The sequence below is a fragment of the Cyclopterus lumpus genome, chromosome 5 (genome assembly GCF_009769545.1).
Source record: "Cyclopterus lumpus isolate fCycLum1 chromosome 5, fCycLum1.pri, whole genome shotgun sequence".
Taxonomy (NCBI): Eukaryota; Metazoa; Chordata; class Actinopteri; order Perciformes; family Cyclopteridae; genus Cyclopterus; species Cyclopterus lumpus.
Genome location: NC_046970.1, coordinates 21,730,131 through 21,743,216, shown reverse-complemented (window position 1 = coordinate 21,743,216; position 13,086 = coordinate 21,730,131). Strand labels below are relative to the sequence as shown.

Genomic DNA, 13,086 nt, shown 5'->3' with positions numbered 1-13,086 from the left:
CTTTAAAATATAATTTCAGATCCGCCGCTCTGCTTTCACCTAAACAGCAGATTATAATCCTGATTTCAAAATGTACTTTCACCTTGATCTCGTGTGAAAATGTATTCCCTTGTACTGGAAGTACTGGGAGGTCAGCTGGTGGCTCAGTCACGTAACTATCACCGCAACTGATTCAGTGTTTTAATTACGGACACCTCAGAAGGCCAAGTGTTTACTGTCAGCGTCAGACTGTTGGTGGTTATTGCACAAAGCAATCCCAGGATAACAACATGGCAGGTTACACATTTTAAAGACCTATCCTCAAAATGACCCCACTGCAATGTTTTGTGTGTGAATGCAATGGAATAATGAAGAGTGATCTCACTATTTTGAAAATCAATTTATAATTTGGATCCATTGTGCTTTTCTTCATTATCCAATTACAACTTCTCAATTGTGAGGAACAGCTGCTTTTCTTTCTCTTGGGCGATACATAAATGTCTGTTTTTGCTAACATCTGACATTTTATAGAACTGGTGGATCAATTAATTCTGAAAATAATCATTCCTTGAGGGAAATGAAAGCTAGAGCTGTGTGTTGTGTGCCCTTTGAGGCTCTGGGCTCATGATACTGAATGCTAGACTACTCTTCAACCAGACTCTGGCACTGCTTCGAATGGTGTCTTCAAGTGCGAGCAACACTACGCCAATGCCATGCTGGGGAGATGCTTGGCAGGCAGATCGGATATTATTATTATTATTGAGCCGTGATTAGGATAGCACTTTTTATTCCGTTGGCTGCGGGAACCCTGTGTTTTCACATCACTGTTGGCCATCACGTTTGATGTATGGTGAGTCATGAGGTAGAACCTGATTTCACATGTCGGCCGTGTAGGGCGACATGTGAAATCATCCATAACAGATTTACATAAAGTGAGTCAGCGCTGTTACACTGTAGCAGGTAAGTGTGGGATGTTTGGTGGATTACCTTTTTTAAAATTTGTATCTGCCTCAAGTAGCTCCAGATTTTTGAGGCTTTTATAACATAAAAATGTACACGGTGCAGTGTGTGAGAGTTGGCGGCATCGAGCAGTGATTGAAACCGACTGAACCTTCTCTTGTGTGCCAAGTGTGTAGAAGAACTACAGTAATCGACACAAATACGGGAGTGGCAATATCTAGAGCCAGTGTTTGGTTTGTCCCTTCTGGGCTACTGTAGAAACATTGCGTCTGGCTCTGTGAAGAGGACCAAACGACTCATTCTAAAAGGTAATGATTCTTAATTTCAAGTGATCATACACTAAAGAAAACATATATTATTTATATTAAATTCCATATAGGCCAAAAGATCCAATAGTGTGTGTGTAGTAGTTCATCTAATATGCAGCAGCCTGCAGTGTATGTATGGTTTAATAAGCTCCCTGGTCCCAGAGTGTCACAAACCACATGGGACGCATCCTGTTTGTCGAGGCCCCCGGCGTAAACTGGAGTGAACCCACTGCCTCTTTTTATATTGTAACGTTTCGATACGTTTCCCTCACGACACGGAGACAGATTGTTGTCCTTGGAGGAACGCTTTATTGTTAGCCGTTACCAACCCACTGACGAGGCACTCGCATGCTACCAGCGCAGACGGTTTTAACAACACGGCACCCGTCTAACACACTTAACTCACTCCTGTTTTCCCCGCACGGGCCGAAAACCCGCCTCCCCTCTGCTCCACCAATCACAGGCACGCACCTCCACCAGCGCCCCTGCGATTGCTAGAGAGAAGGGGTTGTCGTCCGACCCCTCCCAATACAAAGCCCCCTTTACAGGGTCGCTACAATATGTTCTAAGGTACCCCTCTAAGGTATTATTATCCTGTAGATCTACAAACGAGCATGCAGGAACTCTTATATTTCTTTCGGTCTCGCACATAAATTATGCGTCGCTGCACAGGTAGAAGTCGGCACGCGGTAATGAGCCTCTCCAGCGGCGTGTTCTCGATCCCTAGCTCACGCGGAAGCCTCAAATCTTTCGTCATTAGCGCAGCGCTCTTTCCCGCTTCATTAATGCACGCAAGCCCCCATCCTTGCATATTTAATTTAGATTTCTCTGATCTCCTTCCTCTTCTTCTCAATGTGTATATTAGCATTTTCCCCCTCATCTCCCCTTTTTTTTTTTTTTTGCATTCAGACAGCTGGAGGTTAAGAAAGCAAGCTTCGGGTGAGACGACCGGTTGAGTCGATCAACGCCGTGAGATTGTACCGGTTCATCTTCAGCTACCGCCACCCGGGTTATCAAGCCGCCGTCTCGAAGATCAAACACTATCCAAGATAGTCGCCGATCAATCAACATCCACTCTAATTGAATAACGGTCATTGCTAATTGAATAACGGTCATTATAACGATCAAAAAGGAGAAAAAGGCTCCCGACGTGCAGTAAAGCGGTCTGGTCTGTTATATAGATTAAACCGTTAAACCTTTAATGGAGAGTGGTGTGTGGTCATTTAGGTGGAGCCTTGAGTTATGGCTTCCCAGCCATCCATAGGTTAGCCAGATGCCAGCTGGCTCTCCCGGTCCTCCTGGACCTGCTGATGGTCCAGCTTAACTTTACGACCGCCTCACATAACATGCCCTGCGCCAGTAAGACATCCTTTGCTACATAATCTCGCATGCATGAGAGAGAGAAGAGGTACAACCTCGTATACTAGACATAAATGTTTGCTTTAAACGGGGGAGGGGGGGGGGGGGGGGGGGGGCAATGCCTGCAGTCGAGGGCAAACTCGACATTTGTAGACATGCACATTTACTGCAGCGTGTAAAAAAGCACACGTGTGCACACTTACCATGTGCAAAAACTCTGCCGCTCCAACACACACCCATGTCTGTAAACACTTCACACACAGAAATACACGCGTCCACTTGATAGCGCATTTGCGCGCAAAAAAACAAAAACATAAAAAAAACACTTGGGAAAGCCGGCATCAGCGTCAGCCAGCACGGTGTTGTTAGCAGGTTTATAAAAAAGTGTTTCGTCAGCACTCCGCTGCATACAGATGTGGTCCGGAGCAGCGGTGATGAATATTTTACTCCAACCTTACGTAATGGTAACACTAGGCAGCGGGGAGCCGGAGATCATTTTTAGCGTGGTTTGACCGGGAGGTGGGAGAACGCTGTGACAAGCAGGGGGGGGCGGGGGGGGGGGGGGGGGGGGGAGGGGGAAAGATAATTCACGATCACAGACGAGATATGTCGTATGATTACATTATTCACTTGCGCAGCAGATGCGTGCATGAAGTTGACACGCATCTGCTACAACGCATTGCACTACCAGGTATGTCCCACTTTAATCGTGTATATATATATATATATATATATATATATCAGCAGGTGATCCTGACATGGATTTTTTTTCTTCTTCTTCTCCCAATCAAGTTTGGCTCGTGTTCAGTGAAAAGAAAAAAGTATTTTTCCTTTAGTGAATTTTTGTGACGCACACGAGTAACCCAATAGAGAAGGCAGTGAACCAGGAATAAGACGCCTTCTAGTCCGCGCCGCTCATTGGAAAACATTGTAGTGGGTTTCTTGTTCTGACATTACAGTTCACCGCTGGCTGGACAAAGCATCTCGCATTCACTGAAGTGGCTAGTATCAGTATTAAAGGGGACCACGCAAGAGTAACAAAGGGTCCATTTAGAGGAAGAAAAATGTAAAATTCATGCAAGAGCACACAGGCCTTCAGCATCCCACTCATTCTGGCATTGTTTTTTCCTCTCACCCCTTAGTTCACACAGAAGCTGACCTACTGAGTAATTGTAGATGCACATTCACATTGTGTAGGAACCTTCTCAACTGTCTCACACATCAATCTACGTGTCTCAGAGGGTCTCAAGAGGCACAAAACAAAACAACAACCACCACATGATCTTTTCTTTTTTCACATTTGATCCAGACCTGTGCTGCTGCCACACACACCATCTCAAGTTAAAGGAGCTCATCAACCTTGAAACTTTAAAGACTCGTGTGAGAGAAATTGGAGCGGCTTCATACCGCACTTGTTCTTGTTTTGGTGTGAATCCGGAGCTTTAGTCCTGTTGCATTATCTTTTTTTTAAATTTTTAATTTAATTACATTTTTTGTGTTATGTGATTTCTGTTGTGTCCTGTGACTGTTGCAATTGTTCTATGCTGCTGTCTTGGGCAGGATTCCCTTGAAAAAGAGGTAATTGTATCTCAATGGGACCGACCTGGTTAAATAAAGGCTAATAAAAAATAAAAATAATAAACACCGCTTTAGCACGGCATCGCTGTAATTAGTGTTGTGGCGGTTAAATTGGTCTCAATCCTCCACGGGTTTAGTTAAGCGCTTCAAACTGTCAACGAAAAGTCAAGCAAATAATATTTAGTGCAGGAGAAACACTATATGTAATGAAAAGTTGATTAGAGATTGCCCGGAGCTGCCATTGAGGAGCCATGAATTCCTTCTTGGCGTTTGTAAAATTGCTGATAAAATCATGTAAATAATGAACCACGGTGTTGAATAATACATTTTTAAGACAGACTAGCAGCAATATGCTGGTTATTATTCACACACTATGAGATCACACAATGAAAATCAAAAGGGGATTCTAGCTGTATTTTTGGGCAAGCAACCAGCATTTTGGGTATTAAAAGAAAAAGACACCGTTTTACACTAATAATGTTAAGCTAATGTTTGCTTTTAGTGGCGCGTTTGCGTGACTCATGTGTGCGCTTAAAAAAAAAAAAAAATCACTTATAGTAACGCTGCAATTATATGACAGCTGTGACGGTAAAAGCTATCAGTGTCAATCTCCTGTCGAAATATATGCAAAAGGTGAAAACTCGGCCACCCAGCGTACTGTGGGCAGGATGGCACACGTCATTAGCAGCTGACAGTTTCTTTCATGATTCCTTGAATGAGCGAGTCGATCCATTCTGCAGCTGTTTTGTGGTCAAAGCTCCACCGCATCCCTCTTTCCCAGAGGTGCTCACCATCTGCTTTGTTGCAACCTCCTTTGAGTGAGATAATGATTATTTCCCTCCAGTGGATCCTCTGCTACTGTTAACATTTTTTTTTTTTGCTTCAGACCTGTTTTAGTATTATCAGTCAGGGTTAGTATTAATGCGCCACAACACCTCGCACGTTTCTCTCTTTGGCAACTCATAGATGAGTTTTTTCTGTCCTACGCATTAAATCGGCTGCGTTTGATTTGTCTATGTAACGAAAAATCGAAGTCCAACCTTTGTGCCGAAGAGCTATCTATTTATTTTTTATTCTTTTTTTCAATTCACCTTATTTTCATTATAGGTTTTCTGTGAGAACGAGGGTTGGGCCAGAGTAAAACATGTCCTACTGGTTTGATATGAAGCCAAGCCACCGGACTGGACTGGTATATCTGATTTTACCACTTGGTAAACTAACTAACTAAGCAGTCACTCCACCAAAGTAACCATATCAAAATTAAAATGCTGTCTGAATCAAATGTGTCCCCAGTGGCTGCTCTGGTTGCCCTGTTAGGAATGCACCTCACAACCCCAGTGTGTGTGGTGTAATATTTTATGAAACAACACGAGATACTGTGCCACCATGAGTATGCACATTTTATTACCTTTCACTTCTTTCTCTCTCTCTCTCTCTCTCTCTCTCTCTCTCTCTCACACACAGACACAAACAGCAAGCGATGCAGCGCTCGGCCCTCAATTGTGTCTGTAACATCAATTGTCGCAGTCCTCAGTCCACAAGTCCAAATGGATTGAAAAAAAAAAAAAAAAGTGCAATACAATAACTTTTTTACCAATTCACAACACGTTGCCACTTGGCCATCAGGATCTGAACTAATGCACAGTCACACCCTCGCCATGGCGGGGGCCTTCGGGAGCAATTCGGGGGTTCAGTATCTTACCCAAGGACCATTCGACATGCGGGCTGGATTAGCCGGGGACTGAAACACCGATCTCACGATTGGAGGACGACCCGCTCTACCTCCCCGTAACGGCTCCACAGACATTGGAAAGCTCCATTCGAAAAGCTCAGTTGAAGCTTGCTGGCCACTCCGGTCTATGAGCAGAGAACCGGACTGACTGCTGAGCCCAGCCACTGGCTGGCGTTTGATCTACGAGTCAATTTAACATGCAGATCCCTACAAGCAAGACATGGGAACATGGCTCGGGTCTTGATGTGTAGCATTGATTAATCATCAAATGGCCTAAACTCCACACAGTACACACAGCGCTGCTACGCTAACAAACTAACACAACATGTGCTGTGCGCCTCTTTCCAAACCTTTTCTGCGGTGGATTGTGCACGGCCTGCTGGGCACTAGTGGCTCCATTAGTCTGTTTTCATAAACGCACATAATATTAATCACATTGTCGTATTGCCACTGGAATAGGAGCGGAATTGGTCGGTTCTGCTGGTTTGCACAAAATCACATTGGACCAAACCCAAACGGTCAGCTTTTCAAAACATTTAATTCAAGCTTATCTTTTAGCCACTGGGCAGCGCTTCTATAGAAAATGTTATCAAATTTATTAATTTAAATGCACGCTTTTCATGTTAATTTAGAGTTCGTACTCTAAAAAATAAAATAATTTAATCCACTTGAAGAATAGGGTATTAATAATCTTAAGCTTTAAGATGTGGGTTTTATTTCGGTCCATGTTTTTCTGTGTACATGTAAACAGAATTTAAAGATTGACAGACCTTGAAATTTAGCATGAGTGGCCGTATTTCATATGGCACTTATTCCTTTTCTTTACACTGTTTCATCACTGCTTGATTGAAATTTAGTTGTTTCTTGCATTTCATCACTGTGGTTGCCCAAACGTGTAGTGACTCTGGATAAGCCTGACAAATAGCATGGGCCCAATCATTTAATATCCATTACATTTCTTTAAATTTGAACCTCGTTTTGGACCAAAACACGGTGCATTCTCAAAACAAGAAAAAACAGGTCCATGTCATGAAATGTGACGCTTCATCTCACCTTGTTCTGATTTCTACTCCCCTATAAACCTTCTAGTGACACGGTAGAATGACTGCCCTGTGTCACAATTGATTTAGCAGCTCATTTGGGGGAATGACAGCTAAATCAAGATAAACTAGTATCAGCCCATCGAGGCATCTCACTTCAAGCTAACGCCCTCGTTCAGAGAGCCAGTGACGACGCGGTTGTTCGCACCGATTGCTTCTCTATGGAGCCATTAAAGACGGTTTTCTTCCTCGGAAGTACGTGCACTTTAATTTCATGCAAGAAGGTAATCATAAATTGTTAGTGAGAGCAATTTGCCGTGTACTATATGTAGTTCCATGACAAATATGCACAATTTACCAGCCACCATATTGGGCCTATATAATTGGCCAATGTGAGCCAATCGCAGATATATCTGTAACAATGCATATCCAGTTTGATTTGCACAGATATGGATTTTTTTTTTTTTAAAGAATCTAATATGGAAAGTGCCTCTTGAGTAATTTGGAAATAGTGCCATCACATAGTTGATCCAGCAGAGTGAGGTCCTACTTACAATACAGTGACGGGCCGGCTTGGCACGAGAAGTAAGACTTCTGCAATGCCAACCCAATGTTTCATGACATAGAGGACCAGAACTGTGTGGCAAAATACAGCCACTTAACCAGCCCCTGAGTCCAGCACCAGGCGGTAAGCCGTCCCTATCGCTACAATACACGTTAGTTACGTTAGCTTAAGCCTATTGCATTTTACACTAGCGGCTAGCGGCCCTTCCCTTACTTAAAACCGTTCTACTCTTATTGGTTTTAAGTCACTGCATTCCCCGGTTGAACACCGCTATTGAATTTGAGCCTGCATGCATGTTTTTTTCAGCCTAACTTTATTGAAACAGACCAGCTAATATCCTACCGGTAGCGATGGCCACGAGCGATGAGACCCTCCTCATTGAAGCACAGGAGAGGAGAGAATCGAGGGAAAGTAAAGACTCTTCACAATGAGCTGACATAAAATGAGTGCGCATTAAATCTAGTAAATAAAATGTTTTGTTTGTTTCTTTCAGGCAATCTTAAGGGAAACACTCAAGTTTGTACTGTAGCTGTAAAATATCCTGCCTTCTTTACATAATATATATATATATATATATATATATATATATATATATATATATATATTATATAATAATTCGCTATCAACATTTTTCTACTCCCTAATGAATGGTCTCAAATATTCCGTATTGGTCAGGTTATGTTAGATTTACTTACATATTTCAGTATAAGCACAGTTTAACAGAAAGCTGGATTGCATCAATGTTGCTTCAAACAGGAAAGCTGCAGCACAAATGGAAAGATATTACAGGGCATTATTACTTTGTAATTTTGAAATGAGAGCCATCTTGGCCAGAGTATACTGTAAGTCAATGTGTGAGCTGCAGATAATAATCCTGCTCAGTTCAGGGAGATAATATCTGTTCCAATTATTCCTTTGCCATGTCTCCTCACACCCCCCCCCCCTATGTCCTCCAACTACTCCATTAACAAAATACTGACTGTCTAATTGATCTGTCTCTGCTTTTGATTTTGATCAGTCAAGATATTACTTGGTAACAGTTGTTCTTTGACCACTGGCTTCATTCAGCATCATCCACGTCATTTGCTTCTGCTCATGCACACACTTGGCTGCACCTCCCAGTGCAAGGCTCTGTCTGTCTCAACACATGAGAGGAGCAATTTGTGGAAATATTTTTTTCCCCCTGATTTGACCAAATCCAAAATCGGATCCCTCCCCCTTAAAAAAAATAGAAGGGGTTTACAGAATGGCTCAGATTTGATGGATGGATATGCCGTAGAGTCATTTTCTGCAGGCCCTGTAGACCTGTGAAGGTGGAAGGTAGTTTGATCCCGTATATATTGGTACTGGCTGTTGATTCGTGTCCCTGCTTTTAACTTAATGTTTTACAATGTTTTTGGCTTGTGACCCTTTTGAATTGAAGCAATATCTTCTTGTGACCCCTTGTCCCCAGCTACATAGCAGTTCTTTTTTTTGGAGTCTTGAAAAAAATACAATTACCCAGAAACCCTGAAGTGAAGACACAAAGCAAAGATTGGTCTCAACCCCCTGATGGAAAACCCCCGTTTCAGTTGTATTTTTAAAGTTAAATTAGATTGTCAGTGTAAACAACGGCCTGTCATGGAATATATTCTAAATCAACCTTGGGGTTGATATTGTGTATTTGTTTCCACTGGTTTACAATATGTCATTTTCTACTTAATATTCACTGTAAGCTTAACTGTAAGCCCTTTAAATTGGAAATAAAAATAAATAATAAAAAAATGTATACCACCCAATACTGGCCTTTTGAGGCCTATACAGATGTTATTATTTGGGAGTTTAAAATTCTGATCTATATATACATCTTTAACATAAGCACATGCAATCCTGATATGATTATTGGCTGACATTGATACTAATAAATATCTGCAATGAGTCGATATAGTTAAACTGGATAGGTCAACATTTTGGTGTAACTCTAATACAGACAATTACATCGGCGTGTGTACTATGTACATTACGCTTTGACGTAATGGACCAACTGATGAAATACAATTGGATTGCTATTTTATCACTCAGGGAAATAACAATATCTTCATAATGGCTTTATTTTCCACTTGTGTAATTTTGCTGCTTGGTGAGTAAGTGTCGATTCACGGTGACTCATTTGTCTGAAGACGATCCGTCGACACACACAAGGCCGCAAGACAGACACTTTACAATAACAACTGTAATTATATGTCAAATATGCCTCCTGAGGTTTTCACAAAGTTAAAAGAGTGTACGCGATTTAGATACATTTTTTATTTTTTTAAAATTTGGAACAATTCCTGATGTTGTTTGTTGTGATCATTTGTGATCGGTGTTTTCTTTCTCTTCAGTTTGTTTTCCTCGCATCAAAAAGAGACAAATTACCGGTGGCGGGTTTTGGCCTCCTCTGGAGGATTTGTGTGTAACTGCTTAATTATATTGTTTTACTCTATGATCATATTTTTTTTTTTCTTCGTCGTGATCTCATCTCACCAAACGCTCAGCGTCTGATTCTTCGTCGCAAATCAGACATAACGACATTTCTGTGTCTTCAGTAATTGACGAACGTCCATCCAGAATCCAAATCCAGACCTTCCTCCATCTGTCAGCTTCCTGCATGCCAGAGACGCTCGTGTTTGTCTGTACGTGTGTGTGTGTGTGTGTGTGTGTGTGTGTGTGTGTGTGTGGGTGGGTGGGTTTGACCACATATGTGCAAGTGTCTTACAGGCTGCGAATTTACATATTTCACTGTGTATATCTGTTTAGTAATATGGACATGACTCCAATTCAATGGACAAATGTTTCTGATAAAACTGCCTGTATTCCCTTTTGGCTCAACTTGATGTCAACAGAAAGCACATTTTTACTGCATAAAATCCATCAACGTTTATTCTTTTTTATTCTATTGGTGTGGATTCGTGTGGCTTTTATGGAACCACTGAATGGGATGGCAGAAGTGAGTTGGAGTTAATGATAGTTAATGTATATTTTTTACTTTATTTTAGCCGTAACCCACGGAGGCTAATTCTAATCTTTACAATCAGTTCCTCAGCTGCTTCACTGGAGTTACAGTCCAAACTTCTGAATTATGGCTAAAATACTATATCACCAAATAGGTCAATTTCATCACTCGACAACAATAATCTTAGATTTGTTTTGTCATTTTTGAAGTTAACAAAACATTTAGTCCATTTAGTCAACTACCAGCAGTAGTTTTATGAGGTAATGTGGCATGGCCTGTAAATCTAGATTGGATATTATAAATGTTTCCGTCAAATACTAACTTTAAACTTTTAAATGAACGTTACAGATGGGCAGCATTAGCCACTAATATGCTACGAGGTGCACAACACACCTCCAAGCATTGCACCACTTTGTGTGTATTGGCTATTAGTGGCTTACGTGCATCTCTTCAGGAGATTCTAAATTCTTTCAGAAGATCACTTTAAGATCTACTTTCTGATGTTGGCAATCTGGTTTTGGTAACTTAGTCAGAATGCTGACACGTAAAAAACGAACTGGACCAATTACAATCCAGCTGATCCTGCTCAGCAGCTGGCAGTAAAACCGACAGCCACTCGGCTACACTGCACTTTGCCCCTGGGGGGAACATTATCTTTAAAAATAAAACATAGCTCACGCATATTTATACCACAGGTGGATATTTCACAAGCGCAAACTTCCAATGTATCCTCAGCACTACCCGACAAGTCAAGTATATAACTGAATACATCAATAAATGATATTGCAAGTTAAAAGATTCAAACCAACTATAAAAAGAATTATAAAGCTTCTACTTTTACGTCCTCTAATCGGTTTTCGAAAAAGAAGATTTTTAGACAGAATTTTAGAACGTGTAACTGATGGTGATATTTTTTTACATGGATTTGTACTTTACTTTATTTGAAGTTAAAAATGACGATAATCAACACCATTCATTCATTTTGGAGTGGTTTTATAAACATGACGGACTAAACATATTTAGATATTTTTCACTCTCAAATAACAGGCCGTGTGCAAAGGCCTTTAGTCATATAGCATTAGCAAGATTATTCCTATAGAACTTGTACTACTGGCGCATTAGTAATGCAGTCGGAATAAGTCACACGTGATGATTTGAAAGTGACAAGATTTTCAACTTTTTGGTCTTACCGACAAACGGACATTCTGGTTGCCTTAAAAGTTGCGAAGGATAATAATTACAGATATGTGTATTCTTTTTATTCAAAAATAGCGCTGAATTGTTAAATTATGCAGATATTTAATCAGGCAAGTGGAAAATAAATGATCTTCACTGCGGCTGCCCCGACCGATTGGCTGCTGATCGTTACCAGCTGATCCCAGATATCGCTACAAGGTGAAAGAAAAACAATCTGTGCAAAGGAGAGCTCGTTAGCGGTTAGCTGCCAGTGGGCAGGATGTCCTGGACGTTGCATTGAGTCACTTCCTGATGCATTAAAGCTCTATTATGGAGGAATTAGTATTGGGTGAAGGTATATTATACCTGTTTTTGAGATGTTTTCTCTCATTTTGTAAAATGTAGTTTTTGGTGAGAATCTTTAATCAATACAGTTGTTTTAAAAAAAAAAAAAGGAGATGTTTTCACAGAAATATGAAATAGACATTAGAGGGAGATGAGTGACCTGTGGGACTTCCTAACACTAGCTCTCAGTATCTACAATACATGATTAAAACTACTAAGGCCAATTATTTTTAATCAGGCTTGTATTCACAAATAACCACATAACACAACATCATAAAAAAAAAAGGAGAACATTAACATTTTGATATTTTATTTATCTTTTTTTTGTCCTCCAATTGTTATATAATGTTCTTTTTTATAAAATAGGCCCCACATATCTTTGGGCTTTTTGACTGTCCGTTGCTGGGAAATTGTGATCAGTATTTTTCACTCGTTTACGAGCTTTTGCTACTATTATATGGACAAAGCGATTATTCCATGGCCTTTGATAACCAATCCAAGCAAAGAAAAGACATGCTATGGAATGAGGTATGCAATGATTTGGATATTGACGTGTGGGTGTATGTCGTCAAACCTCTGATAGCAGATGTCAATTTATCATGAAAAGGTCCATAACACCCGCTGCCCTAATATATCTGTCGACGGGCGAATGGTCGAAGTGGTTTATTATTGGACAAGATGATGTATTGATCTCTTATGGTTAAGGCCCGCCTTCCGTGGCTTAGCTATGCTCTTTTCATCCTTATCATACCCAAGCCAACACCTATACAAGTGATTACAGCTCCGTACCGACCGCTGCTGTAATAGACTGGTGTCAGATGGGGGGGGCGAGGCCAGGCTGTGCCCACAAAACATAATCAGCTGTCTCTGGGAAGCCTGAGCACTTCTTATCAAGCAGCTCGACTGAGCAACACAGATCGATTGTCAAGATGCTGTAATATCAGATTGACCAGGAGAGAGAGAGAGAGAGAGAGAGAGAGAGAGAGGAGCTAAAAACCTGTGATGGGACGTTATTTAAAAAGAAAATCTGGTTCATGAAATATCATAACCTTTTCTAAACATGAAAAGTA

At 41.0% G+C, this 13,086-nt stretch overlaps 1 protein-coding gene across 1 annotated transcript in view; it reads left to right on the top strand.

Moving 5' to 3' along the window:
* LOC117730858 (metabotropic glutamate receptor 4-like) overlaps positions 1 to 13,086 on the top strand; it is a 110,559-nt gene that overhangs the window by 1,335 nt on the left and 96,138 nt on the right. The gene's annotated exons all lie outside the window — the stretch shown is intronic.